The sequence below is a fragment of the Pogona vitticeps genome, chromosome 4 (assembly GCF_051106095.1).
Source record: "Pogona vitticeps strain Pit_001003342236 chromosome 4, PviZW2.1, whole genome shotgun sequence".
NCBI classification, from domain to species: domain Eukaryota; kingdom Metazoa; phylum Chordata; class Lepidosauria; order Squamata; family Agamidae; genus Pogona; species Pogona vitticeps.
The window spans coordinates 153,405,975-153,426,684 of record NC_135786.1 but is presented as its reverse complement, the minus strand read 5'-3'; the positions used below and the strand labels follow the sequence as shown (position 1 = coordinate 153,426,684).

The 20,710-nt window shown below is 41.0% G+C and overlaps 1 protein-coding gene across 5 annotated transcripts in view; it reads right to left on the bottom strand.

The window, feature by feature from the left end:
- The window catches only part of LOC110075428 (cadherin-6), a 181,513-nt gene extending 164,814 nt beyond the window's left edge, over positions 1–16,699 (bottom strand). For 2 of the 5 annotated variants that reach the window (XM_072998518.2, XM_072998519.2), the window contains exons 1-2: positions 16,432–16,625; positions 1,764–1,856 (exon numbers count right to left, since the gene is read on the bottom strand). The gene's annotated coding sequence lies outside the window, so the exon portion shown is untranslated. Of the gene's footprint in view, positions 1–1,763; positions 1,866–16,431 lie in introns of those variants that run through there. The other 3 variants (XM_020786680.3, XM_078392722.1, XM_078392721.1) reach the window with 2 other exon arrangements.
- Between the last annotated feature and the right edge of the window lie 4,011 nt (positions 16,700–20,710).

Here is a 20,710-nt window from a genome sequence, read left to right as displayed (position 1 = left end):
TCACTGCATAGAAATTTAGACATACTGTAAGTACACTAGGACTCTAGAGGTTATGGGAAACTTCCTTCTCCATCTGTCAGAGGAACTAGGAACATTATATCTATTTCCTCTTTGCAAAAACAGAGCTGCAAAGGAGGGAGGGTGTCAAGTAGAATCCCTCCATCAACCAGAGAAGGAACTGCTGCAGAGTTGCCAGCAAAAGAATGTACCTCCAACAGAAGTGAAACAGAAACCACACTGAACCCCCTCAATTAGCCAGGGAGTTTAAAAGCTGATGCGCTGTGTGGGTTTGACATGTGCGCACATGCATCTGTGTTATTCATCTAGCCCATTGGAAACGGCCTCAATCATCAATCATCATTTTTATACCATCTCAATTCAAAATCTGGTATGCTGTTCAGTAGTGAGCTAAATGTCCATATCTGGGCTGGCAAAGATTTGAAGCAGCAAAGAGTTATGGAGAATATCTTTTTACAGACACCACCAGGACATATCTCTGCCTGAGGTTAAGGTGCCTACTCCATCATTCCATCTGCAGAAACCAACCACACATACAGCTGAAGCTTCCTTCAGTATTGTACAGCATTCACCACAGCATTTGTGGTTAGCAGACAAGCTAAGTGAAGGGCAGACTACCTGTCTGGAGAACCTGTCTTGCTTTGCCACTACTTAACAAAGTGATTGTGAAAACAGCCCTTTACAGATACTGGAGCAAACACAGTGGTGCCCCGCTTGATGATTACCCCGATCCACAACGAATCTGCTTTATGATTAGTTTTTTTGCGATCCCTATTGCGATTGCAAAACGATGTTTAAATGGGGAAAATCCACTTGATGACAATCGGTTCCCGAAGCAGATTTTTCACTTAACGACAATCAAAAACAGCTGATCGTTGGGTTTTCAAAATGTTTCCCCACTGTGCAAAATGGTTCCCTGCTGTGTTCAGGATGGATTCTTCGCTTTACAGGCATCGGAAAATGGCCGCCCTATGGAGGATCTTCGCTGCACTATGAGGTACTGTATTTCACCCATTGGAACACATTGACCGGTTTTCAGTGCATTTCAATGAGGTCTTTGCTTTCGCTTGACGATGATTTCGCTTAACAGCAATTTGATTTGAATGGAATGGATTATCGTCGTCAAGTGAGGCACCACTGCATTTTCTTTCTCGATGGGAGAGGAACACAATGCATTCGTACATGACACCTGCTTGCAAAAATGGGCCCTTGTTGGTGAAACAATAATCCAGCATATACTGGAATCATATTGTAACCTCAGATTCCCCTGATCCTATTCTAAGGTAGTGCACATAACCCTTCTAATATCAGCCTGTCTCTATGGGGCACCAGGCTCTGAAGATCCAAATCGGATATAGCAAGAAAGAGGTTCTGAGCCTGTAGCTAGGTACCATGTAGGCTCAATCTCCTGTTTCTCTCTAGCAGTTTTGCAAATTAAGCACAAGAGAAAAGAAGGTTGTTTGCAATGACAGGCAGTAAAAGAGAACAACACAGCACGGTTGAAAATATATTCCTTTGGGCAGAAGAAAGGGGAGAATGCCATAATGCAAAATGAGAGAGGCTCAGAAAGAGCACGGGGGGAGGGGAGAATATAACTTTACAGAAATCAAGTTTACTTCTCCACAATCTCCTGCAAGTCTTGTTGTTTTTGTTTTCCCATACCGTACACCTGGTTAACTTTGAAAACTTGTAATGAATGTTGTACAGTTAAAGTAGTTTAATAAATGATATTGCACTTAGCTCACCTCATGTTTTGAGTCTAGCATCCCAAATACGCTTCCTGTCTCTTGAGAAGAATTGCACTTCAGATTCCAGCAAAGGTTGGATGAAACAGATATCTGGGAAAGGAGGAGAAAGAAACTTGGCTCTGGGAGCACATGATTAAGTTCTGAGATGTTGAGAATACCACCACCCTCAAGTCCTCATAGAAGATAGACTGGTCCTGACCACTGTAACACACTCTGGGCATCTTTAAAAACTAACTGAAAACTTGGATGTTTGTGCAGGCCTTCCCTCCAGCTAATGCTTGATTTTTTTTTCTTTTCTCTTTTTTATATTTTCTTTTTTCCTTTCTTTTTTCTTGATTAACTTCTTTCTTGATGTTTAAACTTTGTTATATTTTAATATATGGTTATTTATGTTGGTAGCCACCTAGAGTGGTCGTTTGACCAGATAGGCGGGATATAAATATAGTAAGTAAGTAAGTAAGTAAGTCAGTCAGTCAGTCAGTCAGTCAGTCAGTCAGTCAGTAAGTAAGTAAAAGTAAGTAAGTCAGTAAGTCAGTAAGTCAGTAAGTCAGTAAGTCAGTAAGTAAGTAAGTAAGTAAGTAAGTAAGTAAGTAAGTAAAAGTAAGTAAGTAAGTAAGTAAGTAAGTAAGTAAGTAAGTAAGTAAGTAAGTAAGTAAGTAAGTAAGTAAGTAAATATTTGCTGCTTGATGATAAACCAGGATTCATGCTGTAGTGCACAAAACAACCTGATGTCCAAGAAGTTAACCAATCACCCACATATTTCTAACGTCTTTCCTCACAAACAGTAATAGCTAGAGATAAACACAAACCGAGCCACAAATCAGAAAAACCAAGGAACCAGGCTAGTTTGTGGTTTGGTTCATGACCCAGTTTGGAGATAGTATTTTGTTGAACAAAACAAAGCACCAAACCGTTTTCTGCTCGATGCTTCATTTTGCTTTGGCAAAACAGAATGCCTGCCTGTCCACTTCCCACTGCCTCCCTACCTGTTCCTGCTGCGGCCTCCTCCTCCTCTGCCACCACTGCTGCTGCCATCCTCAGAGGCAGCAGGCCTGGCCTCCCTGCCAGGAGCCAGGCCTGCTGCCTGTGTGCACATGCCTGCCACCCAGCTGATAGGCACATGCGTAAAGGCAGCAACTGACTCCTGGTAGGGAAGCCTGACCCACTGCTCTGAGCATGCACCCATTGCCCAGCTGATAAGCAATGGTAACAATGGTGGTCGCAGTGGTGCAATGGTGTTGGTGGCACAACAGGAGCACATCCCCCCCCCACCGGGCACAAACTGAAAACTGAATCGTGAACCAGTTCAGTTTCCCAGTTAGTTCATGGTGGGTCACCAGCCACCATTTTTCAGGTTTGTGCTAATCTCTAGTAACAGCTAAAAGTATGATCTAGTGGTTAGTGTACCGGAGAACAGGAAGATCCAGATGCAAGTCTGCATTCAGTCATGAAACAAATAGGTTGACTTTATACAGAAGAGAGCATCAAATAAGGAGAAAACAAGAGGTGTCATCCATAAGAGAAATGTGTACCAAAACTGGAGATGAAGAAACATCCACAGGGGAATTTATTATCTGATCAAGATAAAATAGAGTATGGAAACATTCTATGGAAGAGGTGCAAGGAGGACAGATTTCTACAAAGAGCTTTGATGAAGAACCAGTAATTTTAGGAATATAATTCTTTTAAAAGTTAGAAAAAATAAATTTCCAGGAGTAGATGGGGACACCAACAGAGGTATTGCAAGCTACAGACTGGGTTTATTAAAATCCTAAAAAGAATTAGCCAACCAATATAGAAAATAAAGTAATAGTCCACACAGACTTGGAACATTCAGCATACACCCACAGTCCAAAGAAAGGAGATGCCAAAGATCACTGGAACCATAGGATCATCACATTAATTTCTCATGCAAAATGTTCAAGATTTTGCAACAAAGTCTTTTGCTATATATGGAGTGAGAACTGTCAAATGTTTAAGCTGGATTCAGGAAAGGAGGAGGTACAAAAATCATATTGCAAATAAAACATTTGCTACTGAAATAAACTAAAAAAGAAAGAAAATCAGACTGTGCTGGATTACAGAAAAGCCTTTTACCGTGTGAATCATGAAAACTTATCATTGTAAAAGGACTCCACAACATTTGCTTATTGTGATGCATACATAACCAATACTTTGTACAGAATATGGAAAAACAGAATGGTTTTCCATTATCAAAACTATTCAGAAAGAAAGCTAGTATCAGGGCAGAAACAGGATGCCAGGCAGAGTTAGACCTAACTAAACCTCAAAGCCTTTTCGTTTAGGCCTTTTCTCCCAGGAAAGCCACATTAAGGTATCTATAAGATGTGTGCAAGTCAGGAAGAGTTCTCTGAATGAAGAATTGTGGGATGTGGTCCAGGAAATCCAAAAATCGCATCCTTAACTGAAGAGGATTAATATGCTCCATTCCAGCTTGATTTTCTTTGAAAAGCAAATACCTGGGTGATAGTAAGGCCTCTATATATATCCCTTGCTCATCAACTTGGATCTATAACCAAGTAGTTCATTTTGACTAGATTATTCAGAAGTATTATACAAGTAGTATTTCTTCACTGAGATGATTTCTGTGGGCTGCTGGCAACAGGAACAAGATAAACTTTTCAAGAGAGCTGTACTGTGGCATCAAAGTTGATCTCTTTGCAAGTTAATTGCAATCAGCTAAGATTTCCAAGAGCTCAACTAGGATTAAAATTGAATAAATGGAAAAAATTGCCGTTCCCACTTCAGGACACAACTCAGTATTCAATGCGGGCAGTCATCATGAATGACAAAATGCTTCCCAGTCTGAGATTGTGTTCCGATACATCACAGATCTGGTGCAACCCTATCTATCCTGTTTCCCCAAAAATAAGACAGAGCTTTAAAAAAACCCATTGGGGCTTATTTTCAGTGGATGTTTTGCAGTTGCTGCACAATGGTGGAAGGTGGGGTTTCACTTAACTGGGGCATATTTTGGGGGGTAGCGCTTGTATTACGAGCATCCTGAAAAATCATACTAGGGCTTATTTTCAGGTTCGGTCTTATTGTAGGAGAAACAGTATGTTTATTCAAAACAACTCATTGGCTGAAATTCTGTTGCTTAGCATGAGCCAAAAATGTAACATTTGGTCTGTCCCTCCCTGGTAAATAAATGGGGTATGAGGAGGTATGCAGGTGTGTGCTGGCTTGGTGCATGTATGCATGCATGCCCAGGAGAATCACAGCAGAGATGGTTTGCTATTCTAAAGTAAGTGTGCATGGAGTTAGTAGTTTTATTCCTTAACTCCAGGAACAAAAATAAAAGAATACTTTTTCTTCTTTTTAGCTAACATAAAAAAGTACTTCTACGAAAATAAGCATGTGCACCAAACTCAAGATAAGTTCTGAATACTGATTCATGATGCTGATTCTTGATTTAGAAATTCAGTCCTCCCTTTGACTCACTAGAAGTCACAGTATTTCCCCCCGATTTGTCAGCACTGTATGAAATTTGCATGACAGTAACTGTTTATGAGAGAATTATATCTGCCAAATTTTGGCCTTGGAAAGCCATGGGAATTTTTGCTAGGTATCTAAAATTTCTCTTTTTTCCTTTTCATGTGAAATGCAAATACTTTTTTTGTTGTTGTTTGCTGAAGTTGCCAAGTTTCAAATGAACCTGCACAGGGAATTCTGTACATGCATACCCTTTGCATCAGTGTTACCTAAAGAAATGTGTTGGGCCCTCTGTATTTGTTTGTGTGAGCAATTGTTACTAAAATTATATATGGTAGAGGTGGCTAAGTAATATGAGGAATCCGATCTACTTCCAAATGCCTTCCTCTGTGGGGGGTAATTAATATGTAAATGGCAAGTACATTGGATTTTTCTAAGCAAGAAATTACTTTTTAAAAATGGATAAATGTGGTTGCGGATTATACAGTGGCATAGCATTTTCCGTAAGCAGCCATGCTATACCACACCTTCCAAATATCCACAAAGTTACGGGACATTTTCTGCCTTTTCCCTGTTATTTCCCTGGAGTTTTCCCTAAATGGAGAGCTTGGTGAGAAATGTCTCAGTTTGTCTGGACATGCATGTCCTGCTAAACATGAAAAACTACAGGGCTGAGGTTTGGATTCAGCCTACTTTGGAACAGACTTGCTTAGATTTAGATACCTCTGAATTGCACCCATAAATCAATCTAATTTGGTTTTGGATTCTTCTTCTTCTTCTGCATCTCAAGCATATTCTGAATCAAAATGTCTTAACCAGAAAGGAAAGGAAAGGAAAGGAAAGGAAAGGAAAGGAAAGGAAAGGAAAGGAAAGGAAAATGTCTAACTTAGCTACCTTGTTTTCATTGGTGTGGTGACAGTAGAGGGAAATATCACATTTACTAGGACAAATATTTACATTAAAGTAAATCCCATCAAGTTCAGTGGGACTTATTTCCTAACAAGGTATGTTTAGAATTGCAGACTAAGTGGAAATTACTTCCAAGAAAATGTGGTTTCAGAAGAGCTCACATTGCCTTTCTAACCTCCTCCTTTGAAGAGGGCATGGAGGAGTGATGGAAAGATGTCTTGATCCTTTTGAAGATCTAAGCAAGAATGGAACGTATTTCTCCTTTGGAGACTGCTACTCTGTGGCAGAAGGGCAATCTTCTTTGATGATCAGCCTACGTAATCTTCAACAGGGCATGATTCATGGAACTTAAAGTACCAACAATGTAGTTTTAATGCCAGACAGATATCTATTCCTGACTGTGATTGGAATTGCCAAGTGCAAGACCTTCACTTTGAGAGTCAAAGGAAACCTGTATCCTGGTGTTCTCTTAGACCTACAATAGTCTGACTTTTACAATTTGTAATAAACAGAATGTCATCTGCTAACAGTTATACTTTTGAAGGGCTGGCCCTACAATTAGGCGAAGTGAGACAGCTGTCTTAATACATTATCATTGTGTTTTTGTTGCCAGGGAACAAGAAAGGTATTTGGGATTTTTATTTTTTATTTATTTTTTATTGCTTTCAATCCCCAAATAGCTTGACTGGCCTTGCCTACTATGCTATTTTTATTTATGCAGTTTATTGTTCTGCCTAAGGTAACAAAACATTTTAAGCCGACCCCGATGAGATACTGCCTATGGTTTCAGATTCTCAACCCACACCGGGATTCTAGTAACAGCTCTCAGTGTGTATCCAGTGATCAGTTTGCTTTAATACAGATGTTGACAGATCCCAGTTTCCATAACCACTGTTGTAAAGTAACATGGGGAGGCCCACACACTTCCTACTCATGTTTGCAGAATGTACTTTCACATTAGTAATAATAATTTTGTGCCAACAAGTCAGCTCTGACTAATGGCAAATGTTTATAGGGGAAACCCTAATTTTCATTGGTCTCACCCACTATCTATTGCAGCCTTCTATTCTACATCATATCTTATTCTACTTCAGAAGCCGCCATCCCAATTCAAGAACAGCTTCTTGTCGGTGAGGCATCTTAAAGTTGTAGAGCTCAGCACCCTCAAATGCACCTGATTTGTAAACTGAATGGCTTTCTATTAGATTAAAGCATTGGTGGATCTAACCTCTTTTCTTCATGAAACATGTAAGACTACATCTAGAATGTTTACTTCCTCCAGTAATGTTCAGTCTTTCTCCACTGACCTGTTCCTTTACCTACCTACTTGTGATTTCTTTCCATGATTAGTTACAGTAGTTGGAACGGCTGGATAGACTCACTTCCTATTATCTCCCAGGCAGGTGTAAATGTCGAAAGGAAATAACGAAATCAGTTCAGCAGAGAAACATTTAAGGTAACAGACAAGTGCAGTGGTAGCTTATTCATACAGTGTCCTCTTCACAATATGTGTGTGTGTATGCTTGCATGTGTATCTATGCCACAAGGGAACACTTGGAAGAGATACAGTACATGTTTTATATTGCAAATGAAATCTAACAGTGACATTCTAAGTATAATTAAATATTTCTGCATAATGCATATACATATTTTGGCAAAGCAGCCTAATTAATCCATAAAATGCTTCTCCACATTGCCAAGGCAAAAGCATTATTAAATGGATTGTTTTGAAACACAGCAGGTTTGGCATGGTTCTGAGCTCACACAGATGGAAGATGTATATACCATAACAGGTTTTGGGCTTCAACATTATGTGCCAATGCAGCAGTATTATTGTTATCCTGGATTTTTTTTAACACAGATGTTTTTTGTAGAATCTAAGTTAATTTATTAGCAGTCTGGGCTGTTTTTATACAGCCATTTTGTTGTGTCGTGGGCAGAAAAACAGTATACAAATACATTCAATAATAAACAAATGCCCAGACAATTGTTTTAACAAAGATCTGTTCATTTCCCACATGCGTACACAGTCATTTCCTTTATCCTACTGTGGCCTCTGGCTGAAGTGGGCTGGTAGAAGGTCAAACAACCAGTTAAGTGGGAAGTTCCACATCCTTTCTGAACTCCCATGCAGAAATTTAGAGCACATGCTTTGGACTTTGACTCCCATCAGCCCTATCCAGCATGGTCAACTGTAATGGATTATGGGAAATGAAATGCAAAACATGTGGAGGCCTAGAGACTCTGTATGCCACTTTTAGAAAAGAGTTCTTCTTGGGTCAAAAAGAACCATACAGGAGAGCTCTTCCGCCATTACCAGACCTCCCTGAAGTTCTGCTTTCTTGTTATTTCAGGAAAGTAAGGGGGGAAATAAGTAGGAAGGAGGAAACTGGAAACAGCAATGACTGGTGAAAGCCAAGGACTTGTGCTAAGTTCCCAATGTTTTTATCTGAAAGGAAGCCTTATGAGCATGTTTTATGCTTTCAGTACAGATGACTACTCTGCAAATGTGGGCTTCTTTACAGGGCCTGGAAGAGTTACTTGTTTTGGATGACTATTTCCAGAACCTTCCGGCCAGCTTATCCAATAACATTTCTTTTAATTCCTCTTGAAAAAAAAGACATTGACAAAGAGTGTGAAGGACAAATTCCTGAGAAGGAATAGAAAAATTTCACCAGTGGTATCAGGTCTGAATATGCCCACTAACCTTAACTGCCAAGAGAAAATGAGTTCTAGGATGTCAGCAGTAGCCTCTGTTTCTAGTTATTTTGCCCCCTTTCCACTATCTTCCAAACTTAACAACTTCTGTGTGGCTGAGGGAAGAAAACTATCAACCCACTAAACTGGGTCACCATAAATCGGAATTGATTTGATGGTGCACAACTATTTATGTGATGAAGAGCTGTGGAGGAATTGAAAGCTTGTCTTATTTGTAACCTTTTCCTAATTCAATAAATGTTATTTCTCAGATTTGGATTCTGTCGGTGTGAATGGATCACATGGCCATTTCCCCCACTCTTGCTGCATCCAGATTTTTGGGGAAAAGTAGTATCAGTGTGATTACTGGAATCAACCATAGAAATCCAGATGCTACACTGCATATCATCCATGTAATCCTAGAGACTATCCATGTATCTTGCTAAGCTTCATGGAGTGATGAGAGGAGCACCGTTGTGACAAAGGAGACACTGAATATTGGTGCCTTGGGAAAAGGATTGTGATGGAAGGCCAGAAAAGTCGCAACAATGTGTGGCATGTTTTATAATCAGTTCCTTACTTCTCCCAAACAAAACCAGAAGGAGATGTGTGTAGAGGGAGGTGATATGTCTTCTTCAGGCAGAAGAAGTACCTGCAAAGAGAAATCTTCCCGAGAAGGAGACAAATCAGCATTGTAAGTTGATCCCAAGGGTGAAAAGAATCCTTCAGTATAAGACATTAAAATGCATTCAGCCCATTATGAATGTAGGAAAGGCCATCTGCTTTAAGCCATTTGTGATAAAGCAGTAAGGCTGTCAACAACAAACTACTATTCTGTTTTACATTGGTACAGATGCTGACTGCCTAGGAAGGTTAAGATAGCAGAATACTGGACAAATATGAATTCAGCTAACGGGAATTAATTGAATACAGTGAGTATGCCTGAGCTTTAAGGCATGTCACCCACTAAGTCATGATTTGATGGCATATGGCAACAACATTCTGGGACTAAAGCTAAAAGGATCCCGGAAGGTCTGTTAATATCTTGGAAAAGTTGTGAACTCCCAGAATCCCCATTGTCAGTGAATCCAACCACATTTAAGTACTTTAGACACCAGGTGATTTGACTCCCACTGACTTTAATGGAGGGATTTACCCATGTGAAATTGAAATCCAGGAGACTGAAAGAAACAACCACCACCTAACAACTTAAATTTGACTGAGTTGTGTTTTACACGGCTACTGGTGCAGCAACTAAGAATAACAAGTATGTACAGTATGTAATTTTTTTAAAAAAATCTGCCATATTCAATGAATTATTTAGGAAAAAGTAGTTTTACATATACAGCAACATTTCCACAACCTTTCTTGTGGTTGGCCCCATTCGTTGTGAAGGAGTGTGGGTCTTACTGGGATTTGCATCCAATTTGTACTTTTAAAAGCCACTTCTCATAAAACTGCTTGTCTTCAGGATATTTTTGAAATTATTTTTTTAACTATATTAGAAATCTACTTCCCTGCTGGAGTATCTCATCTGAAGCTAATTGGGAGAGGGGGGCATGTTGTATACTAATCAAAACTTAATTGAAGTCTTCCATCTGAGAATGCTTGCCCATTCCCCACCCCCTGAACTGTCTTATTTTTGTCTGTTTACAAGCAGGAACATCTTGCATATCCCAGTCAAGTGACCACTGATTGGAAATACATTGTTCCCTCAGATATTTTGTACTACGGGATGCATTATTCCTTGTGTTATTAGCTGTGGCTGCTCTGATAGTGAACATTAAGTTAAAACAGGAAGCACCATATTCTGAAATAAACAGAAACTGATTGGGTGGGATGATAAAAAAATCAAAAACCATAAAACAGTTAAGTTAGAGAAAATGTCACTGTTGTTAACCAGAACAAGGAGAACATTGTGTAAATGATGAGACAAATACGATACTATCGATATAGGATCAAATGCATATCGGGGAGCAGTATGTTATCTCTGGGAAACCATTTAATATCATAGAATCATGAAGTTGAAAGGGTCTAACTCCTTGCTCAAAGCAGGAATACAAATCAAAGGATACCCACCAGGTGGTTGTCTAAATTTCTCCTGAATGCCTCCAATGCTGGAGCACTCACCACCTCTTGAGGTAATTGGTTCCATTGCCTTACTGCTCTAACAGTTAGGAAGTTTTTCCTGATATTCAACCGAAAGCTGGCTTCCTTTAACTTAACCCCATTGTTGCATGTCCTGCACTCTGGGATGATCAAGAAGAGATCTTGCCCCTCTTCTGTATGACAGCCTTTCAAGTATTTGTAAACCGCTATGATTTTTTTCTTTTTATTTACTTAAAAACTGTCCCAAATTAATCAGGCAAAAATGTAAATAGTTGTGATTTTTAATACCAAAACTAATAAATGTCAGAAGAGCAGGAATCAAGTGGGTATGCCTCTTTGGTAGCTGCTGAAATATGCAAGTATATTATTTACAAAGCAAATGTTACTATTTTGTTTCCATTTTCCCCCGTTATTATAGGCAAAGTTTCTTGCTTGAAGAAAACCTCATATAATGAATAAACTAAACTTTATTTAACCAGGTGACAACCATAAAAAGGAAAGGAGAAGTTCTCAAACGTATTAAGGGCAGGAATTTAACTTTTCTGAAGTCATTTTCATACACCATATCATATTTCTATAAAGTTAAATTCCTGTATGGGAGAATAAACTCTATATGAGTGAAATGCTGAACAGCAAAATAAGAAATGATAGTGATACTGTATTTAGATTCTACTGACAGATGTTCCACAATTAACAACTAAATCAATGTGGATATCTAGTCGCCACAGTTGTAACACCCATCTTGTTCATTTCTGCTTGTTTTACCCCACATTTTCAGTCAAAGGCCATTAAGTCTTTAAATATTAAAGGAAAGTCCTTGATGGGCTAAGGAGCTCTTGTGTTTTCAATGACAGAATGTTTTCCAAACACCCTAGGGAGTGGTTATGCAATGAAAGAGGGGAACCACTTTAAAATAAGGAATGTCCAATAAACTTCATTCATAAATTTTATTCCACTAAATGTATGATTTGCTACATCTTGCAATGAGACACTGCTCAAGGAGTAGGTGTAATTAACAGGCGGAATGTGATTTATCAGCCTCCAATATTACCTTGGTGCTCCACTATCCAAATTCTTGATCTATGCTCAAGGCATCTGATTCCACATTCTTTCTTTTTTTAAGTTTTGTAATGGCTCTGACAAATCAAACTGATTTAAATTGGTTTGCCAGGAGCTCAAGGACTAGTAAGAGGGCATAAGCCAGCGAAATTTAAACCACTTTGAAGTCCTATTATTCCCCTCTTAAGCATAGTGGAAATGAAAGTATTAACATTGACTTTAAAGTGTTTCCTCCATAGTGTACCTATGTATACACACACACACACACACACACACACACACACACACACACACACACACACACACACACACACACACACACACACACACACACACACACACACACACACACACACCAACTATCTATTTTCAGATATAGCGTATAGGTATTTCTGCATGTGTTGGACAGTGTTCATGATTTTAGGCCTCATGAAATACTGTCCTACAAGAACAAACATGACATTGCAGGATTAGACTACATAAAAAATTTCTGTGAGATACAGTTGTGAGGGCGGGAAAAGTGCCAGTGCTTTTGAGTGAAATTATGCTAAACAAATTGCCCGAGGTCACATAAGAAGTTGGTGTCTAGAGCAAATGACTGAAACCAACTCATCCACCTTCAAATTGACATCCCAACCTTTAGCTTGCTAACATGGAGGTGGGGGAATAAAAGGATGTGAAGCAGTAACATGATGATACACTTCTGAAGTTTTTTTAAATAAAATATTATAGTAATGTCCCATAGTATACTCTGCAACTGACATATTTCCTTTCAGTCTCCTATAATATAGATAATATTCCATATGTAATTCATTTTTCAAAGGGAAGGGAAGGGGGTTAAAAAAACTGTTTACAGTTTTTTTATCTTTTTTGTCAAGTGAGTTAAATAGCTGTTAAATAAAAAGGAAGGAGGAGAAAGGAAAGAGCAGTTTTCTTGAATGAACCATACATTCCTAACCAAGTAACTTTTTTGTCTTCTCAGACCAGACCCCACTCCATTTAGAAGGGGCTGTCAACACAGAAATCAATAACCCAAGGGAAGATGTTCATGCCAGACTTCCTTCTTCTACTCCATTAATCGTTCAAAATTACGTATCAATGTTAATAAAGTATAAATCAACTTCCGCACCAAACCATCAGGCAAAAATGTCATTCTAGTGCATAGACAAGATCATTCCATGGAGTATGTGTTCATTAATCTGCTTGATTTTCAAATAATTTTATAGACAAAGGACTGAAGGGAAGGGACAGAAAGCAAAAAAAAAATTATTCCAATAAAAGATGGATTCCAATATTTGGCTACTGTATAAGTTATTCATTCCCAAAATAATCCCATTTATCACATTGAACAGAAAGCAGTATTTGACAGTGTTAGTTCTGCTCAAATCCCAGATTATCTGTATCCACTTTCCCAACCAGATGTGTTGGATTACTCCCATCATCCACAAAATAGAGATGATAGACATTACAGTTGAACACATGTGGTTGGTGCCAGGTTTGGAAACTGATCAAAACCAAGCAGCAAATAGGAGCTTATGCTAGTAAGAAAGAGGCAGCGAAGAAAAAATTCTGTGTTTCAGGAGAAGGCAACACCCCTCAGTGAACCTGTTCATCTTAATTCCAAAGGCATGTGTACCTCCAATCTAGATAGCAGAACTAGTTTGCTAAAAAGTTCCACCAAGTTTCTAATGCTCAGTAGCATATGTTCAGGAAACAGAGAGAAGGAGTAAATGTCTTCCTCATTGCCACCTAATATATAAAGTTGTGGCTTTGAGAACGGTAAAATAGTAATGATTATAATCTTAGACCTGCAGAGGTGAAAAGGACTTTATGGATCATGGTGGGGAATCAACCTTTGGCTGTACAGCCAGATACCCAAACCATTAAGTTATCAAGCAGTTCTTTCTATGCGAACACTCTTTTTAATTAGGGGGAAAAGTGTATTTTAACTGATTGATTTTGCATGGCATATGATATGGGTGAATAGGCAGTTGTTGAGAGATGTATATATCTCAGGTAGAACAGTGTGATTTTAGCACACAAGCACACATAAACACATTTAAAAGACAGGGCAGAAATATTGACGGTTAGCCTTGAGATATGTAATAGTAAGAAATTGGGAATGGGGGCTACTTAAGGAGCAACTAGCAACTCCCTAGAGGGGACACCAGCTTTCAAGAACCTCAAATGGCTGCAGAGGATAACTGCAGGGAGCCAGCGTCAGACTGAATCATTTCCACTTGCTTTTAAGACATTTCCCTCCAACCCGCACACTCTCTGACACTGCTGCTGCTGCTGCTTCTGCCTTTTATTCTTGAGTAACCAGTCTCTTTTACTCACAAATCACCCTAAATTTGGGCCACGGTAGATTCAATGCAATTGAGAAATCAAGTAAGCAGAGCAGCACTAAAGCCTGGTTGATAATTTCACAGAGGACCAATCCTGGTCTTGCAGTTATTTATTAGCACACTTGATCTGCTTAAAGAATCCCATTTCACTGGATTCTCTTTGAGTGGCACATCCTGAAGGAACTCTGCTTATGCATCGGGGTGAAGGAATCTCTTTGATCTCATCCTGTCAGACTCAATTGCAAATTCCACGCCCTCCTTCCCCAAATGAAAGTTATTGCCTCCATCAACTCTCTGAAAGGGGGAGGGGAAGACACTGACCACCAGTGTTCAGATTTATGGAACCATTAAAGTTTCAAGCAAACACTTTTCTGGCCAAAGCTGAGCATGCCCATGAAACAAGCCTGTCTTGAATGGACGAAGAACATGCATTATATGTCTGGTAATCCCTGATGCATCCCACCCAAGTTCTTACACATTGTCTGAGGGGCTCTGCAAAGAAAATGAAGAGCCACAGTAAGCCAGTGCATGAACACAGCATAACCACCTCACCCTGGGAGTATCCCCTTGTAGTTATACATCAACATCTGGCATCTCTCTCCCCTTCTACGTTTGCACATATATAAGTAAAAAGCTGAGGACACAGTTTTGCGCACAAGTTTCAAAGTGGTAAGAAGGAGCTATGTTTATCTGTGGCACAGTACTAAGTGGGGGCTGATTAACATACTAGCACAATAAATAACACATGCAGATAACTGCTTCTGTTTAGCATGTTATTCGTGAGTGAAACACACTTAAAGATCTTTGGTCATCAAGTTGATCCATTACCTTTCCCTCTTGGAACTGGTGAGTGTAAAAAAACAAACCCATCTTCCTTTCAGATCTTTTCATCAGAAAACTTTAAATCACAGGCATCATAAAGAGGCAGCTCTTGGTCCCTTCCTGGCTAAAGGTAGCAGATGTGCTGCAGGGCTGAGTGTAATTTCAGCCGTTAAACTTCTTGATCCTTAAATGTCATCAGGAATTAGACGAACATCCATTTGCACTTACAAAGCACTGCATTTAACTCTCCATAAAATATGGATTTTATTGCAGCACTGTCAAGACCTGGTTCCACAACCACTGACCTCTGTTCTATTTGCATATCTCCAGACTCTAACCTCTGAATAATTCTCTCTCCCTCCCCACCCTATCCCCCCCTTTGTCACTTTCCTCCCTCTATGTGAAGATACAAAGACACAACCCATGTGTACTATGTGATTCAATAATGAATAGTTCTCCCCAGCCATGTTTCACGCTACTACCGAGTGTTCTACAACTGCACAACTTCAATACCCCATGTATTCACCTTGCATGCCTCCTTGCATGCCTCCCCATCCTTTTCATGTGGGGAAAAAAATCTTTAGGTTTTACCAGCTTTTCTGCCATTTCTTGCACCTCCCTCTGCTCTCCTGACTTTTCTTCGAGGAAAGACCTAATTTTAGCTGCGTACCTTCCTTAGACCAGCATTTCCTGTCCCTTGCTTTTCCTCCTTAGTCAGATCAATAGCAGATATAAAGAGAAGAACACTATACAATATCCCTCTATATCCGCATCTTCACGCCAATAACCTTTCCAAGAAGGGGTGCGTGGGTTTATTAGGGTGACGATTGTCCGCAGCATCAATATGAAGCGTCTCCCTCCTGCTTGACTTTACTTCAGACGACAGTAAATGTGCTCCTCCTAACAAGCACCTTAATTGCCAGCCTCGGCTTGGCACCCCATCCATGCGCAAAACCAGAGGAGGGTTGTTGTTTAAAAAAAGAAAAAAACCAGAGCATGCCATCCATCCCTCGTCTAAATAAAGGAGCGAAAAGCTGCCCATGTGGTGCCAGGCGACTATGTACCCAGCCTGCCTGCCTGCCTGCCTCCCTCCCACCCCGCCAGTACAACGGACCCGCCAACTTTGGCAAATAGGAGGCTTTCATTAGCATTTACAGCAGACCAAACAAGGGGGAAAGGGAAAGAAGAGAGCGGTGGAGGTCGGGGAATGGGGCGTCGAGTGCGGTGCAGGGGAGGGAGAGAAACTACCGACCCACCAACCTTACCGTAGAAAACCGAAGAGTAACGGGAAGCGTCGGCTTGCTTGGCCGGGGCTGCCTCCAGCCGGCTTTGGGAACACGCGCAAAAGCCTCGTTCCCTTTCCGCGGAAGATGAGGGGAAAAGGCGAAGGATGAGTCAAGCGGAGCCTCTGAGGAGAAACCGTCGCCAGCGTTGTTAGCAACGGTGCCTCTTCTCCGTCTCCCTCCTCCTCCTCCTCCTCCTCCTCTTCTTCTTCCTCCTCCTCCTCCTCCTCCTTCGCTGCTGCTGCTGCTAGTGAGACTGGAGCTACTTGCATGGACCGGGGGCTCCCTCCTTCTCTCGTCCAGCATCACTTTACAACTCGGGCTGGAGGGCGAGCGGAAGCCCGCGGGGCTCCCGGCTTGACTGGGTTTTCATTCAGCCCTCGGAGGGAGAAGGAAATGTCCTGTCCGTGTCCGTCTAGCCCTCACCCCCTCCCGGCGCCCCCCACCCACCCCACAGCCTCCGGCTTTCGCTTTCCCTCGGTCCCTCACCCACCACACATAGGCTCTCTCAGGCTCGCTCCGTTGCCGCGGCTCTCACTGCCGCGCCTCAGGAGCTGCGGCTGACTATGGGGAGGTTGAAGGCGAGGGAAAAGGGAAAGCGCCTCTTCCAGGCATCCAGCGATTTGCAAGTGAATACGGTGGGAGGTACGAGGGGGAGGGCTCTCTGGAAGAAGACGGACCCGCCGCCGCGGCCACCAACACACACACACACCCCACACACACACACACACCCTCCGCGGCCCCGTCCTCCCGCCCTCCTTTTCGCCTCACGACCGGCCGCCTCATTGTATGACAGAGAAAGAGCGGCGCTTCTTGTCGCCAAGGCTCTCTGGAGCAAAGCCTTCGGGCTCGTCTTCTAACCTGGCTGGCTGCCAGAGAATAGAAAGCCGGGCGGTGTGTGGGGGGGGGGGGTGGCTGCCTCTCTCTCGCTCGCCCTACAACTTTGGGACCTTCCTAGGAGGTCACTAGGGCCGGCCCCAGCGCCTTTGCTGCCGGAGGTAGGACAGTGAGCAGCATGCGGCGCTCTCCCACCGGCACGGCCCGCCAAGTCAAGGTGCGGACCTGGCAAAGATGCGCGCCAAAATACTTTCGGGAGGAAGGCCAAGCAATCCCGCGAGGTCATCTTCTTAGCGTTAATAAAGGGATGCCAAGGAAATAAATCACTAACAACATGCTGCCCTTTCGTGATGCCCCAGATCAGCTGCTCCCTCCTGCCTTAAGGGAGAGAGGGCCCCAGTGGTTGAAAAAGGACACGAAAGAATCGACATGTCTTACTAACCAATCCCGTAGTCACTTGGTTTAAACTTACGAAGCAACTGTTCTTCCACATTGTACCATACAGTATACATGACTGCTGGAATTCTGACATTGCTCCGCATGTATTTGAAGTGAATTATAACCTAGAAATGTCGTGTTAAAATAAATCGGTTTGTCTTTCACAATTTGTTCTAATAGACTTACAGACAGATGTACCCTTGGAAACACTTTGTTACAATTGGAAGCTGTTGTAATTACCCACAATCGTTTTTTTAAAAAATATTTTTTGTATTCTGTTTTTTCCTCTCTTTCAGTTCAATTCCATGGTGAACTTGACATGCTAGTTTTTACAGAGACTTTTGGGAACTCTTAGAGAGCCTTAGATTTTGGGAAGATATGCAGAAATGCTTATTTTGACATGAGTCGGATGTGGTTTGAATATCACTCTGTTGTTTTGACACTTGTTGGTGATTTTAAACATACATGAACTATTTTAGAGTATTATTTTTATTCATTTACTGCATTTGTAACCCTTTATCTTCTAAGGAGTTCAAGGCAATGGTATTCCTGTTTTCCTCATAAGAACCCTGTGAAGTAAGGGATGAGAAACAATAATTATGAATATGCAGTGATTCTTATAATTAAGTTACCCAAATAGCAATTTGAAACTGCTCTTAATCCAGCACTCCAGCCATTATACTACACTGGCTTCTTTTGTACTATATTGATAGATCCCATTTAGTATTGTTGCTGATTGACCAAAAAGCATAATTAAAAAAACGTATTAATTCAGAACTGTGAGCTAGCTGGATAATTCACTCATGTGGAGAACCAAAGATCAGGAGTTTGCTTCCCCGCTGTGCCTCTCATGAGAAGATCCAGTATACCACCCACAGTGGTCTGGTTGCTAGATGGTGCGGGGTATAAATCTAATAAATAAATATGTGTGGCCCTGGGCAAGCTGATGGTCCTTTAGTGGCTCCGGAAAAAGGGACTGGTAAACCATTTGTGACTATTTTATACCTAAGCAACCATGTGAAGTGTCACCATAGGTGAGACTTGACAACACAGTTACCATATTTTTCCATGTATAAGAGACCATGATGTATAAGACACCCCCCCACACTTTTCTAACCCCACATTTAAAAACGTAAGCAGAGTTTAGCAAGTGGAGGGGGAAAGGGATCAAAGCAATCCTGCAGCTGCAAGATCACTTTGATCCCTTTCCCCTCGTGAAGTCACAGGATTGCTTTGATCCATTTCTCTCTCCTTTTGCTAAGCCCCATGGGGCTTAGCAAGTGGAGGGGAAAGCAGCTATCAAAGCGATCCTGCAGCGCCTTGATCCCTGCTTTCCCCCTCTACTTGCTAAGGCCCATGGGGCTTAGCAACTGAAGGGGAAAGCAGCAGTCAAAGTGTGGCAGGATCGCTTTGATGCCTTTCTCCCTCCACTTGTTTTTATTCTCTCCTCAGCTTATTTCTGCATATAAGATGACCCTCATTTTTTTTCTAAAAAGTATCATTTTATACACAGAAAAATACAGTATTTATATTGGTGGTACCTGGTATATATAAGGGCCTTTAAAGTGCAGTCCTATGCATATTGATTTGGAAGCAAGGCCCACTATATTGAAGGATCTTACACTCCACTGAATTAGAATTGCAGCTTTATAGTATTAGGAAAAGTGTTGTATGCATATTTAAATAATGCTTACAACAACTCCATAAGGCATGATATATTACTAGTCTCATTTTGCAGATCAGGGCTGACCCAGAAAGATCTCAACCTATGGATAGGCAGAAAATTATTGGCAGTCATGAAATCTGAATTCAGTGGGATTTTTTCTGTAACTCCTATAATACACCAACAGTTGATCAATGCTCAGTTGTGCTTAGGTCCCCTTGAAATAGAACCACTAACTTTTCACACTGATTTCAGTGTGAACTGAGTGTAACAAGTTAAGTTTCCATCCCATTCTATAGGTCTAAACCCATGAAGATTTTGTGAAAAGCATCTGAGGGATAATGAATAGGATGGAGAATCCTTCTAGAAACCTTTTAGGAGTGCTAGGAAGCTCCCATAATGTAAAGCACACACACACACACACACACCCTGCAAAAAAGTAAGAATCAAGTGAGGGAAGGAGAAACAAATTAAAGCAGAAATGTAAGTTTTGATCATCAGTACGTAAAACCTATTTGCACAAGATCTTCTCTTTGTAGTACATATTGTATAGACCAGGGAATCTCTTCATAAAAAGCCATTTATTATGCATTCACATAGACTACAGGTCTATGAAAACACTAGAATTAATGCATGTGGGGTTCAATATGAAGGTCTGTGAAAATAAAGCAGTGTTCCTGACCATGGCAGGCTTGTATCAATGGGACATCTGAAGTGCAGCCAACATGCATGGACATCATTAAAAGTGGGATTTATATGGGCTCCACATTCTCCTCCACACTTTAAGCTCTTATGCATTGTACTGGGCTACAATTCTGCCTATAGATATAATCATAAACCACATGATGACTGTTGTTTCAAGTGATGGTTTGTGGCTATCCCTAACTTATTTCCGTTATTCTATACCCATGAAAACCAACATTTAAATGGAAGAGTGAGAATTTCCACATGATTTGGAACTGTGGTTTTCCTGTATTCTAAATCATGTGGAAAACCTTCATAGATATACATATATCTCCTTTTCAGAAAGTCATCCTTCACAGCAGGAACAACAATGCTGGACAAAGATTAAGCTAGAATACTTCCTTTCACCAAGTGAGAGCATCCTGGCACAGGGTTAAATTGCAGTACTGCAGTGAAGATTCTGCTCTTAACCTGAGTTCAATCCTGGACCCAGGAATCAAGGTTGATTCAACCTTACATCTTTATGAGACCACTAAATTGAGTGCCTAGTTCACAGGGGCGGGGGGGCAATATGTAACCTACATAATTAAATTATAAACTGTACAGAAAGTGCTTGAAGCACTATGGGTATAAAAGCAG